General features: G+C 32.3%; 1 protein-coding gene and 2 long non-coding RNA genes across 4 annotated transcripts in view; 2 read left to right on the top strand and 1 right to left on the bottom strand.

Moving 5' to 3' along the window:
- LOC116775803 (uncharacterized) overlaps window positions 1-1,948 on the bottom strand; it is a 46,132-nt gene extending 44,184 nt beyond the window's left edge. For both annotated transcript variants that reach the window (XM_032668804.2, XM_032668805.2), the window contains exon 1: window positions 1,882-1,948. The gene's annotated coding sequence lies outside the window, so the exon portion shown is untranslated. The remainder of the gene's footprint in view (window positions 1-1,881) is intronic.
- A 4,075-nt stretch (window positions 1,949-6,023) lies between these two features.
- On the top strand, window positions 6,024-7,031 carry LOC116775802 (uncharacterized). Its single transcript, XR_004353866.2, has 4 exons — window positions 6,024-6,187; window positions 6,354-6,379; window positions 6,558-6,646; window positions 6,864-7,031. It is a non-coding gene; the product is annotated as an uncharacterized LOC116775802 (long non-coding RNA).
- A 4,447-nt stretch (window positions 7,032-11,478) lies between these two features.
- On the top strand, window positions 11,479-12,350 carry LOC116775504 (uncharacterized). The gene is made up of 4 exons (XR_004353839.2): window positions 11,479-11,557; window positions 11,712-11,737; window positions 11,827-11,921; window positions 12,218-12,350. It is a non-coding gene; the product is annotated as an uncharacterized LOC116775504 (long non-coding RNA).
- The last annotated feature ends 1,488 nt before the right edge of the window (window positions 12,351-13,838 follow it).

The raw sequence follows: 13,838 nt of genomic DNA, 5'->3' as shown, positions 1-13,838 counted from the left end.
TATCCGTGCCACATGTTGTGTAACATAATTCGTAATTCCGCCGTCGTCCGGCTACTAACGGTAATACAATCTATCCAAGTACAAGGACTCTCGTCCTACTCTTAAATACGTGACTCCCGACAATCTAATTTGGCAGCATCTCATACCAACACAAGTAAATAGTTTCTACGCAGTTGGATTCCATAAATCAGAATGAATGACACCAAATAGTTTACTTTAAAATATAAACTCTTTTAGAGCGGTTTTTCTTGCTTTGAAAACTTACATAAATATTTACACTAGACTATTGTTCTTCAAATAGAATGAATTAATTATTTATTATTTAATAAGATCTTCTCATTACATTCGAAACAACATTTAAAACAGTAACATTATTACAGAACACTTTAATATGTAAATTGAAACTTCGGCCGTATGTAGCTGGAGCTGGGAATGTTTTCTCGCCCCAGAACTATAAACCTAACTAAGCTTACCTAATTTTATGACTTCAAGTAACGACTTAACTTCACGGTCCTAAAATTGACGGCGGTCTATTTTGTTTTGACTACGACTTTCAATATAATGTTGTTTGTGTAAGTAAATGATTGAAAACGCAGTCTGAGTTACCGACCGTAATATAGGATCCGTGAACCCGTGAGTTGGCTTAGAGATGAAAAGTTCGTAAGCTGTTTATAGAAGCCATAGACCATTTAATTCAATGGGGTCACGCGAGACACATCAGAGGATAAATTATGAATTAAAAATTAACTGTTTTAAGACGATGTTTAATATTAGAGTTTAAAAATTAAAAATTATAACATCATCATGTGCCGAACCTTCTTTACCTACCTTCTGCCTACAAAAAACTAGGCGTTATTTAATCAGAGCGATCCTATTTTAATATATATTTCTGATCTCGACAGAAACCCTTTGTACTTATTAATATATCCTACCACTTTTAATGATTAAACTGTGCCAAACTCTACTGGATATATTTTAATTCATCCGGTTTTAATGCTATTCAAATTACTGGAAAACAGAAATAATTAAACGTGACAAAAATAAGTTTTAAAAATGATAGACAATTAGAATAATGAGAGTAATCATACAAAAGGGCCTAAGTTAACATTAAAATTTAAAAACATACTCTTATTGAAGGATATTTAAAATTGTAGGCGTATACAGGAGACCGAAAACATTTAACGAACGAACGCAATGCTTCCAAGCTAAGTGGCTGATAAAATTCATAATGTATCCAAAGATATCTGTACTCAAAAAGTTTTAAAGGGGATTATTCCTAGAAAATAAAGAAAAATAATAGCATAGAAAATGAATTAAAAGATGATGATGTCTCACAAATATTAAAAAATCTACAAATTAACGAAAAAAAATGATAAGCATGGTGGTTTCAATAAGGTACAGGTCTTCCTATGATATATTTAATAATATTTGAACATCAATGTAATATATGTCTCTTATAATTTAAAAAGGATTTATTCGGATTGAAAACGTTCACATATCACATATTAATATAACGACATATTTATCACTGACAGTGATATTGATAAATAAGGAAATATAAACACACAACATCCGATTTTTATTACAAACTAACTAGTTAATTATCAAAATATAAACTTTCAAACAACAGAATTTAGTATTTATTAAATTGAAGTCATTCAAACTTTGAACAATTCGCAAAAAAAAACAAAAACGCCACCGGTTTTTTCCAAATAAAATGTAACAAAAGATCAATTTCATCCGCAGATTCACAGCTTAAATACAATTGACGTTTTTAACTATTTAGTGAACTATACGAACTTTTTTAATTTATATATTTTTTCCGAATACTGTAAAAAATATATAAAAAGTAATTATGAGTAACATAAATATTTAGCTCACCGCGAAAAGAGAACAGCTCACACAAAAACAAACACGTCCACGAGGGAAGACTGTCGCGTCACAACTGATGGAGAAATAGTGGTGTCCACCCTTCCCCCCCCTGATCACACCCCCTCCAACCCCGCACCGACACAACATAACCCTCCTCCCCTCTACATCCCTCTTCGCACACCCTCGGGAAAATGGGATTCGGGAGATCCCGCGAGACGATTACGTAACGATATCTCGACGTATTTATGGCAATACACGGACATCCCTTGAATGAAACGTGTGACCGTCTTAATCTTTAGACTCCCTGAATTATTAACATGATAAGTAAAGTTCTCATTTCGTTTATATCTACACTTCTAATATCATTTATTAAAGCTAGCACTGTCAATCTTTCTGTCTGAGACAGTGTTCCTCCTCATGCTTCCCTATCGTAATAAACCTTTATTTTTCTTTATAAAAAATGTACATTAAAATAATTAGACGGAAAAGAGTAAAATCTGGAAGGTTCTGTTGCGGTAACTTTTGGATAAGTTGATATGTTCCTATGAATCAATCTAGAACACGCTGCAACTCCACAAGCCAGGAAATGTTTCTTTTATCTTAGTTGTCTTGATGTGAATATTTCTGTGAAAAAGGTAAATAAGATTCGTAATTATTAAATTGTTTATATGTTTCGTTCCAATTACATATAAATTGGCATTTTTAATATAACAATAAGATCAAAAGAAAGTAATTTTTTTTTATTTATTACTTTTAGCCCCAAAAAAAGTATTTTCCTTAAGATAACTAAAATCACAAATATGTAACTCGGCAAGAAAAGAACTGTATTCTAATCCAATATAAACTTTAAATATTTAAAAGTGTAGAGAATAGAAACTCTCATACATTTTGAGATATTTATGGGAAAATAAGGTTTTCTACTATTTTTGAACAACATAATCACTATTATACGGTTACAAATAGAGATTATGTAGTAAAAAAAATAATAATGAAAAACTTTCATATTCGTTCAACGTCTCAGCAAAACATTCATGATTCAATGATAGTTACTTGTTTCCAAGTAATTTTCGTAAATATATTGTCATCGTGTCGTGAGGTGTGGTGCAGGCTGGCGAGCTAAGGTCCTATTGACGGTGAGCAATATCGAAATTTAAATACGGAAATGTTCATTAATTTAACGACTAACAAAGGTCTATGACAACGCGTCTGAACCACAAAAAAAAATATATACTTACTATTCTCGTCTGGATTATAACACCTCGCGTCTATTAAAATTATAGACGTAGGAAGAGAAGACCACAAAGAGTCGTCTGAGAGTCTTGTCCGTTCATCAAACGCTCCACATATTTTAGTTCTATGTGGCAGAAGGCAAAAACAACCGTCTTCACCGCTTGTAGTGTAGTCGCACACATATTTTTAATATTTTTCCTTAAGACCTTGGAATTATTAAGGGTAGTTTAAATTATCAGATGTCTCCTGCATAACCCCTTGCGTAGCCACCTGTGCAAGTGTATGTCAGTTGGTATAAATAGAGGCGAGGGTCATCATCATCATCATCAGCCTATCGGAGCTCACTCCTGAACAAAGACCTCTTCTCACATGGAGAAGGTTAGAGTATTAATCACCACGCTTGCTCAAGGTGGATTGGCGATTTCAATCTTATAATTTGAAATTACAAGACCAGGTTTCCTCACGATGTTTTCCTTCACCGTCTGCCAATGGTGTCTGAATACTCTTAGAAAGTACATATGACTCGGAAAAGATCACATTGGTACTTGCCAGGTTTCGAAACCGCGCTCTCACGTATAAGAGGCGGGCCTTTTAACCTCCAGGCCACCACAACCACGAGGCGAGGGTAAAAATACAAAAATAATCTCGCTCGAGCCGTTGCAGCGATCGGACCTCTTTGAAATAAAGGATTCATTACACCGTCTACGAGATTACCATTAATAGCCTGAGAGCCTGAAGAGAGTCGAGAAGAATGACCTTGGTTACGTCAATTAGGCTGGCGTCATACTGTTTTAAAAACAAGGAAGTGATTATAATTCCAACATATATATAAATTAATACTAATTAATTAATTATTGTAATTACTGTTTTTATTCCACTCAAAATACTGGTCATACCCAATGAGCCCCAGTAAGACTTAGCAATGTGCCTTATTTCACAAGAGACAGTCATCGCAAGAGGCACCGTCCACTCCTTCAACAGGCTTTACTTCGCTCCAGTAAAGAAGAAAACTTCTCGATGCTCTTTCCTCCTTTACAAAGCCCTTAAGTTGAAATATTATCGAAATACATATTTGCAATTCACAAAAATAGAGTCATTATTCAAGTAGTTAATTAATACAGTAATACATTTTGTTATTACATTAGTATTGTATCGTATATTAATTAATTGCTGATTCGTAATATAATAAAGGATTAATAACGATACATTTGATGTAACATGACCGATAGAAAATATAGACAATACACATATTGATAAAGCAAAATAAATTACGATACTATAATTTTTATATTATAATATTATTGTTGACCAAAGAATAACACAACACGACAAAAGGTGACCTGTGGAGTTGTATAAAAAGATATTATAATATTTTTATTTCTATTACTAAACTAAACAAACTTTCACTTATCTCTTTCAATGTTAATTTACACTTAATCACAAAATTAGTTAACAAAGGATGCTCGGTTTGTATCTCTGTCAACCAATCCTTAATATTGTTCATGATATTTTAATATTTTGTGAATATTTCGGAAATGTCTCCTATGTCTTTTATATTGACCTTTTTACTTCTCTCTATTATAAAACTGATTAGTATGCTTCTGCATCGTGATGTCATCTGGTTTCTCTCTGTTATGTTCGTAAAGGAAGCCACATATCACAACCGTTGTATTTAAGATGGGTTTCAAAAATTATCTTCTAAAACTAAACATTATTTAAAGTTCGATGTTACTTTCTTATCATCCAAAACTATTTTAAGTCTGTATTTTTAATTCAATAATGTCGTTATTTCAAATGATTCCTCGGTTACCGAACAGACCCGCAGCTAAAACTACAAAACCTAGAAATATTACTTTTTAAATTAACTTATCACTCGCTTGTTGTCTTAATATTGGAAGTACATTTCATTTTTAAAGAGTTTTTTTTCCGAGAATTTGTTAAACAATAATGAAAACAAACTGTGCAGCCGGAGTCCACGTGATATAACATATTGAAAATAATACAACGTCTCAACTCGTACTCGCAAAGATACTCGTAAAGATAAATCTTTTCGAGTATCTCTTAGTTTGGTGCATGCCATTGTATTAAAAAAAAAATTACCATAAGTGACCAATGGGTATGCTGAAGTGACTTGGCAGCACCTTTTAAAAGGTAGCAACTTTTAAAGAGTGATCCGGAACAGTGCAAGTCTACGAGGTGTTTGGTGCTGTAATAATAACTCAAATACTGCAGTAAACATCAAAAACATTTAAATAAATTAACATCTTCAGATGTAACTAAACCAGCTGCAAAGTGTAATCTTTCCTCATGAATTCTTATTAATTGAAACGAGAAAAAGGAAGTTAACGCAACTTCAGCACTACTCATGTGAGTAAATGACTCAGACGACTCGTACATTATTTGAATCCAATTGCTTAAATTACAACTTCTTTAGTCAACTCAGAAATTAGTTCTTACTTCACCTTGGTTCTTATAATTCCTTTTTTTTATACAATTAAAAAACAATAAATTAAGAATTATAATAAGCGAAAAACAGCAACCAGACAATTTTAAACTAAATTAAATTAAAAGCAATAAGGTTTTTCAAGGGAAGTGCAGCCATGAACATAAAACTTTAAATAGATAGAGTCAACTGAACTTCATATATGTTTCTATATTTACTTCTAATACCTTTATATAAAAGAACTTAAACTTATGTTAAATAATTCCTTTTTTTTGGAACAATACCTTCTGATACTGTTTAAAAAGAAAAATAGGTGCGTATATTGTATAAACCGCTATTATCTTGCTAAATGTCATCACGACTTCCAGAACTGAATGCCATTAAATATAAATATTAATCGAAGGCTGTGACATACATATTTAAGACAATACACAATCATTACAATGTCAACCTACACCACGCATGTGCGTTAAGAAACTTCTGCAAATAAAACCTTATAAATATTCATTTTATTTCTTATCACTATATAAGTCTATTACAAAATCAGTTCGAAGCAATCGTTTGTCACTTCTAACCAACAACATGTCTTCATATGGTCTGATGTCGTGGAAACTGCTAGGCTTAATGTCTATTCTGTTGCTGGTTAGTAAAATAATAGTTGTGAAAGAGTATTTTATTACTCATAGTAATATATTATTTAGGCATAAGATATTTTCATTTTATATTCAAATAGGTCACATATTTTTTTATTGAAGTCGACCGAAACTTCAAAGGGTGCTTATTAATTAAGTTCCTTTATATTTTCCAGTTGTGCTCCACCGCAGAATGTCAGGAGTAAGTTTTTCATGAAGTTTGAATAAATACTTCAATTAAATAATTAATAATAACAAAAATAGTTTTTCCTCTGGGAAGTGATTTCCATAATTTAAAACGATGAACAAATTACCTTTTCATAAAAACATGATCTTAGACTTAATTTTAATCTATAATATATGTAAATATATATTTTTAGTAACGTCCCTTCTTTGCTCTCACTGTTGCTCATCGACAAAATCGAGAACAAGATTGACAGACTGAACGCTCTAGTTGACATAATATCATGTAAGTAAACACCGTCCCATATAATAATAATAATAAATTAAAAGTGCACACTTATATGTAAAATATAACATCTCCAGTGCAGTTTACTAATTGTTTTTTTTAATTTTTAATGTCTATTTAATGTTCATTAAAGTGAAACTATTTAGATAGTACAACCTTAAATATAACCTTCTCTTATATCATACGTCGCGATGTCTGATCAATCTTCTTGTTTCAGTGACTTTTGGATGAACCAAATCTGCACCATCTTCGTCCTCACCACGATTAAGTTGTAATTATATTTATATCACAGATACATATTATTTATAGTTTTAATGGTTGTGATCACAAAATAACAAAAAAAATCTGATAACTATATTAAAACTATTACTCTTCATAAAAATAAAAAAAAACGATTAAAACTCTAAAACATTGTTTTTATTACCTTAACATGAAACAAGTATTATTTTATATAATTATAATAACTCCCCTTTGATCAGTTGTTAAAGTAATCTTATGGAAAAAAATCCCTAAAATAATTTGGAAAAGAGGTTATACTGTGACACTACTGAACGGATGTGAACCAATCATAGCTAAGGACATCCAAAACGACACTGTCACCCACATGAAACCGTCTCTTCGAAATCGGTGGATCCGTTTGAGAGCTACAATGCCATACGCACACATACAACCACTCACACACACACACATGCACACATACCTTTTCCGCTTTAATTTTGCAGGGTAATTGAAAGGTGCAAATTTACAAGAAAACAAAAACGCAACATGATAAAAGTTATTCGAGAAAATTATTTTAAATTTATTCCATTTCCTTCTAGTCTAATACACCACAATACTTAGCAAAAAGTAGGATTCAATAAAAATGATCGATAACCGACCGAACCTTTTACAGTTTGCAGTCATATTTATTATTTAAGGAAGTCCTTCCACAGCATATGCTTGCTTTTATTAATTAAGAGCATCATGAAAATCATAACTGGCTTTACTCAAAATATTTTCTCGCTTGATATCACAAAAGTTATGAATCATGTTAATTAAGAAATGTTTAATACAAAAATAATTTTCAAATTTATTAAAAAGGCCGATATTTTTGAAAACATCTGAAAGAACGTAAAGAATGTCAATGTTCATACGTATCTGTAGAGTCAGCAACGCCGAACTAACTTTTAAACTTTTACATTGTACGGTTATAAATATATAATATTAAAACTTTCTTATTAACGCGACCACTATACCTATCTGCAAGCCTCCAATCATTACACGCGTGTATGGTGTGTCAGGCGAGGTCGCACTCACCGTGATCACATGCTAAACATACTCTATATATCTCTCTTTTTGTAATATTCCTCTCTTTTTGTTTCATATTAATTTTAAATTGAACCCTCGGAAATTCTAAACGCAACATATTATACTACCCGCATACATTGTTATTAAATTTCACATTCAAAGATTTCCACAGTGATAGTGTTTTTAAATATTTTAGTATAAGTGTTGATACATCTGGCCTTTCAAGTTCACAACAATGATCATGTACATCGATTCCATATTTATTAACAAGACATTCCTTGAAGCTTTAATTGTATTCCTTCTTTCCTTTTTACATATTTATAAAATTTCATAAGTCTATATACTTCATGTGAATTTGTCAGTAAGCGGCAGAGAAAAAATAAATTACAGGAACAATTATGCTCTGCTTTAATAATTTGATATATTATACATATGAGTGTTTATATACAGCTGCAAGGGTTCATATTTTTAGGACAAACTTCCATAACGACTCAAATTATTATCTTTTGACTTATTTTTTTGGCAAGGAAACCTAGAACAGCCAGACAGCAGAGGTAAAGATAACACGTAGTCTCAGCTTGGTGTCGTCTTCTATCAAAAAAAAAATTGGTATTAAAACTGTCCTCGTTTTCTTTAATACGCTTCCGGCTGATTGATAGTATTATTAGGAATTAAAGCCGAATTGTATAAAAAAATAATCGAGTGAGACAAATCACAATTATTTATTGCTACGTTACAAATTAAACTTTAAAATCAAAAACAAGCAATAATACAATAATAATATTCGTAATTAAGAAACAGCCATTAGTCACATAACATTAATAATGTGGGTACACTGTGAAAACTACTCACTGCAAATAGCGACGCCACCTCACAAAGAGAACCGTTCCGTACGAAAGCCAACCAGGAAATGACTTATCCCCGAAATACCTTCACTTTTATAATATTTGTGAGGTGACGTTTCTAAACGTATCAAATAATCTTGTTTATTGTTGTATAATATTTTTTTATTATTTATTATATACGACTACCCGGAGTTACGTTACATTATTAAAAACTTCTGCCCGGAGAGTCAGGTTGACGTTGGAAAGACAGATAGCGCTGAAAAGACAAATGACTGCTGGAAAGACAGCCGAGGGCAACGGCATAGCAAGCCCAGCCTGGTATTTATAAGGCTAAAAGTCCTATTAAGAAAATTACTCCTAGGACAGTCCGAGAGTCCACCGCACGATGTAAACGGCGAAAACGGCGCGAATACGGATTTAAAATGCCCAACTTGTGGGAAAAATTACAAGAGATGAGCCTGGTATATCAAACACCTAAAATCACATAATGCTGTTGAAGCACGACATTCGTCGGTAAGTTCTTCAACTTTCACTTCGGATAGAGTTGACCCTCATGTAATCCCATTGTGAAACATTAACTGGAAACTACCAGGAGTCCATTGACATCCGGACACGTATTAGCATTCCAAACAAGAAACCATCCACTTGGAAAGTTCACGACGACAATGTAGCGGTCCTGTTAGAGCATCCGGACTCGAAGCAGGAATTGAACTCGTGAATAGAAACTCTCCAAAATACTATTTAGGACTATTTTAACGAGAGATATCCACCTCGATATCGTTACGCTGGCAAAAACAAAGAAATTCTTTCAAGATAAAAAGGACGAGGAAAAAGCGGGAATTAATAATTTATGTACGTATAGCCAAAGCCCTAGGTGACAATTATCTTAGTCATCAACTAGCTAGGGCGTTAAGGTCAATCCTAAAATTAATTCAAGGAATATCGGTGTAAACCGCAGAAAATCGCGATAATTTTGATCAAGCAAAACAGCAAGTAGATTTTGATAAAAACAAAAAAAAAGACAGAAAAAAAAAACAAATATTACCTTGAAAGAATGTTTTACGAAGGTTTAAGTTAACCGTCGTATTTCCTATGTCGTCTTTTTATTCTATTTTTTTTTATATTTATTTTAGTAGTATAACTATGCTGTGAAAAAGGAATGACTCTTAACGAACACCTTTTTTTCTTTAATTATTTATCATAGTTAAAAATTTTATATTGATATCTCATTTTTGGATTTTATTATTTGAATATGAGATATTTCTTATTGATGTGATATCAAATCTCTGGAATAAATTCGAATTGGCCTTCTTGAATTTAGATTCATTAGTGTCGACATTAATTCCGTCTTCGCAAAACTAGCAGTCTTGTTCATTAAATGCATATTTCTATCCTATGTCCATGTCTAGTGTTAACGGTGCATCACAGGTCCCACTCTTACCTTTTAATAAACGAGAGTGTTTCAATTATTACCTCGGCTTCTCTCCCGCCTTATTTTTGCTTATATCATTTTGTGCATCATATTTGTTATTTTTCTTTCTAAAAGTATTTAGACGCCACTGACGGACGGTAAAGGAAAACATCGTGAGGAAACCTGATCTTATAAATTCAAATTATAAGATTGAAATCGCCAACCCGTCTTGAGCAAGCGTGGTGATTTATGCACTAACCTTCTCCATGCGAGAAGAGGCCTTTGCTCAGCAGTGGGCTCCGATAGGCTGATGATGATGATGATAAACTTTCTCGTTTAGTAAACCCACGTTATACACATTAGAAGGCGCAGGTTTAATACCGGATAAAAAAAAAATTAAACATCATATCGTTGTTGCGATTATCCTTCAATGATATACGTTCCATATTCATGACATGAAATATCAGAAGATTGTTATCGCGTCATTCAGAAACTGCCTATAGTGTGCATTAACACACTCTTCCTGGTCTATTCTTCCAACTCTGTTTGATTCCTACTGACCCCAGAGTTGTATGGATAACTTTCCACAAGTATGCTGTCTGCGTAACGAAAAATACTCCATAATAGCTAAATTATACTTGTGCAGTCAAAATGCAGTTGAAAAGGGGTATTCTATAACGTTCTCTTTTGATTGCTTATAAACTGTTCTATATACCAAACCTCATTTCTTGTACTATTCTTTATTAAACAATGTTAATATTCATGTTCATGTTAGATGAGATTGCATAAATTTTCTTATTAATGTCAATTTATGGCTTAGTAAAAGTCTGAAGCTATTTTGTAAGTAATCCCTTTCTTCTGTAATTTGTTACTTGTGTAAAGAATTGATCCAGTTTGGCGAAAATCTCAACAAGAACGATTACATATAGGATTATGTTGAATAGTTCAGATTACTGTATGTTATAAAGTTTTTTTTGCTGTAAAAACTTCTTAAATTTGCTTTCTAAACTTTGGTGTCACTGAATACATAATTTCTTAACCTTTTAACATAAAACTTAAACATATGTATGTCGGGAATGTATGCATAGTGTATGATGGGAATTTACAAATATTTATTATTAAAACCTTTACGACTACAATACTTTGGTACAAAGTAATACTAGGCCAAGGTGTTATCTCACATAAATGTACAAAGAAAATAAAGCAAAACAAAATCTCATTAATATTAATAAAGTTTCATATTAAAATATAAGCTGCAAAATGGTTCAGTTCAGTCTGCTTGAAGCTCTCACTGAAGACATGTCCTCATTATCAGAGTATCGGGGGTTGTCCTGGACAGCGTTTTGTTTTGTGACAATGCTTTTGATGGTAAGTGATATCTAAGATGATATTTGGAAATTATCAGAATGTTGAAACATTTTCATTTTATTATTGTATTTAAAATAGAGAAGTTAATAAACGAGACACTCCCATCGAATAGATCCTAATAAATACTTTTATTGCACATATTCTTTATTTTCAGATGTGTTCTCATGTGGAATGTCAAGTGTAAGTAAAGGATATTAGGTCTTTTCGCGTCATTGTTTCATATCTAAGGATGAAAATGTACAGAAATTTAAAATAATATTAAATTTCAGGCTGCCATTTAATGTGACGTCACCCTTATCAGTATTCACTCATCAGTTGGAACACGCATTAGATCAGCTCAGCGCTGTGGCTGGAGTGGCCGCACGTAAGAACAATTATTAAAGTTTATTTTAGCACCTACACCTTACACATTTTACAAAAGAGCATCCTACTACTACATACACTCTAATATGTAAAGGTCCAGTGAGTTACATATGGTTTAGAATTATTCCCTGAAGCTTTATACATTCTTGTCTCGACACATATCAATCCCAAGAAACACTCTAGAAATTGTAATACCATAAATTCTATATGAATCCTTTGTCTTTATATAAATATGTCAACCTCATGGCTGATCTAATTCAATGATTACTAATTTTTAAGTTATTTATTCTGTTTCAGTTTTTGGATGAGTCAGGCAATAGACTACAGTGAGATTTGGAAATGAAACTTGCATAAAAAAAATCAGTTATCTGTAATTTTTTTTTTGTGAAATATTATTGCCTATGTTTAAATAAAGTTATTCTTAAATGAATGATTTTTTTATTTATTGATTTAAATATTTTGTTTCTTATTTAATCTAATAACATGAGACGAAACCTCTTAGTATTCAATGGACTCACCTTGCGGGTGCCGGGTCCATCGCCTTGTAGGGAGAGGCGAGAGCTTGAGAGCTTCAACAGTGCCTGGGACTTTCGACCCACGTGTTTAAGGGGCCCCTATATAAAGCGCGTTTAACGCTCACCTCCACCGTCCAAGCTTCTCTCTCTACCTAACCAAATTTGAAAAGAACCTACTAGGGCTGCCTTCGAAGTACGTTCCAAGAATGAATTCATATTAGTTCTGGACAGGCCCAAGTCTTTTAGTAGGTTGTAGAAAGATTTTGCCGTTATTCCTTTCGCTCCCACTTCTACCACGTCTAAATCCAAACCTATTCAGAGTGAGTTCGTTTGTGAGCTCATAATATATATTGACCTTGATGGTATGGTCTTTGGGAATGTTGGTTTCCCAAGGAACCGTAAGCTCTGTTATCACAACACGCTTTAAAATTCGCGAATACATTTAAATGTATCTGGTCTGGAGGACAAGGCACAAATATCGTCTGAGTTTTTGTATTGTTTCTCATACGTATCCATCATTGTAGTCCAATTCGAAGACGCTTTAAGGATAGAGTAAGGCTTGACGTTTGATTTTGTATTATTAATTCAAGACCAGTCACGATAAGTTATGAAAAAAACTATTACTATCTTTTAATAACAGATGGAGTTTAATTTTGGTGTTAAATTTATATAAAATAAATATCGATGTTTTTTGGGATTCAAAGACTACAAGAACCAGAAGTTTCGTTATGTTGAAAATAAAATTAGATACGGAAAGTGGCGTTTGTATTATAATATAAATATAAAATTATTACGATGGTTGTTAACTCATATAAAAAGATTATTTTTTTAAATATCAGATACTTAAAGCCTTTGAGTAAATACATTAGTATTAAGATAATTTATACAATAACAAAACCATGCTTTGAAAAACAATTTAAAAAGAAGAGTTTAAGACATGAAAAAGCTAAAGCAATCAATTAATTGGAAGCAGCGTAACACAAGCTAAGTTTTTATTACTAAAGTAATGTACTGTACTGTAAAAATTTATAAATAAACACGAACACGGTAAGAATCACTAGTTTTCGCATAAAATCTGCCAACTTGTCTGAATTCCTCTTCTCTCTTTTTCCCGACGTCAATCTTTGAGAAAAGAAGTGATGTGTTGATCAGTAAACTTTTTTTTTTTTTTGCGGATACCTTCGGCAATAAGTGAACACGGTAAATAATTGGGATCACGAAGGTATTTTATGTATTTTGAAAAGATATAATTCAGACCACTGATATGAAAGGTGACACGTATATTCATAAATTTGTATGTGACCGTACAACATATTAGCGTCTCAACTCTAAAAACTCTGTTAATACATATTGCAATATTATTATAACAGTCGCTTCATTGAAAACGAATAAGAACTTAATTT

Source organism: Danaus plexippus, chromosome 27, assembly GCF_018135715.1.
Source record: "Danaus plexippus chromosome 27, MEX_DaPlex, whole genome shotgun sequence".
Taxonomy (NCBI): Eukaryota; Metazoa; Arthropoda; class Insecta; order Lepidoptera; family Nymphalidae; genus Danaus; species Danaus plexippus.
This window is presented reverse-complemented; position numbering and strand designations above follow the sequence as displayed.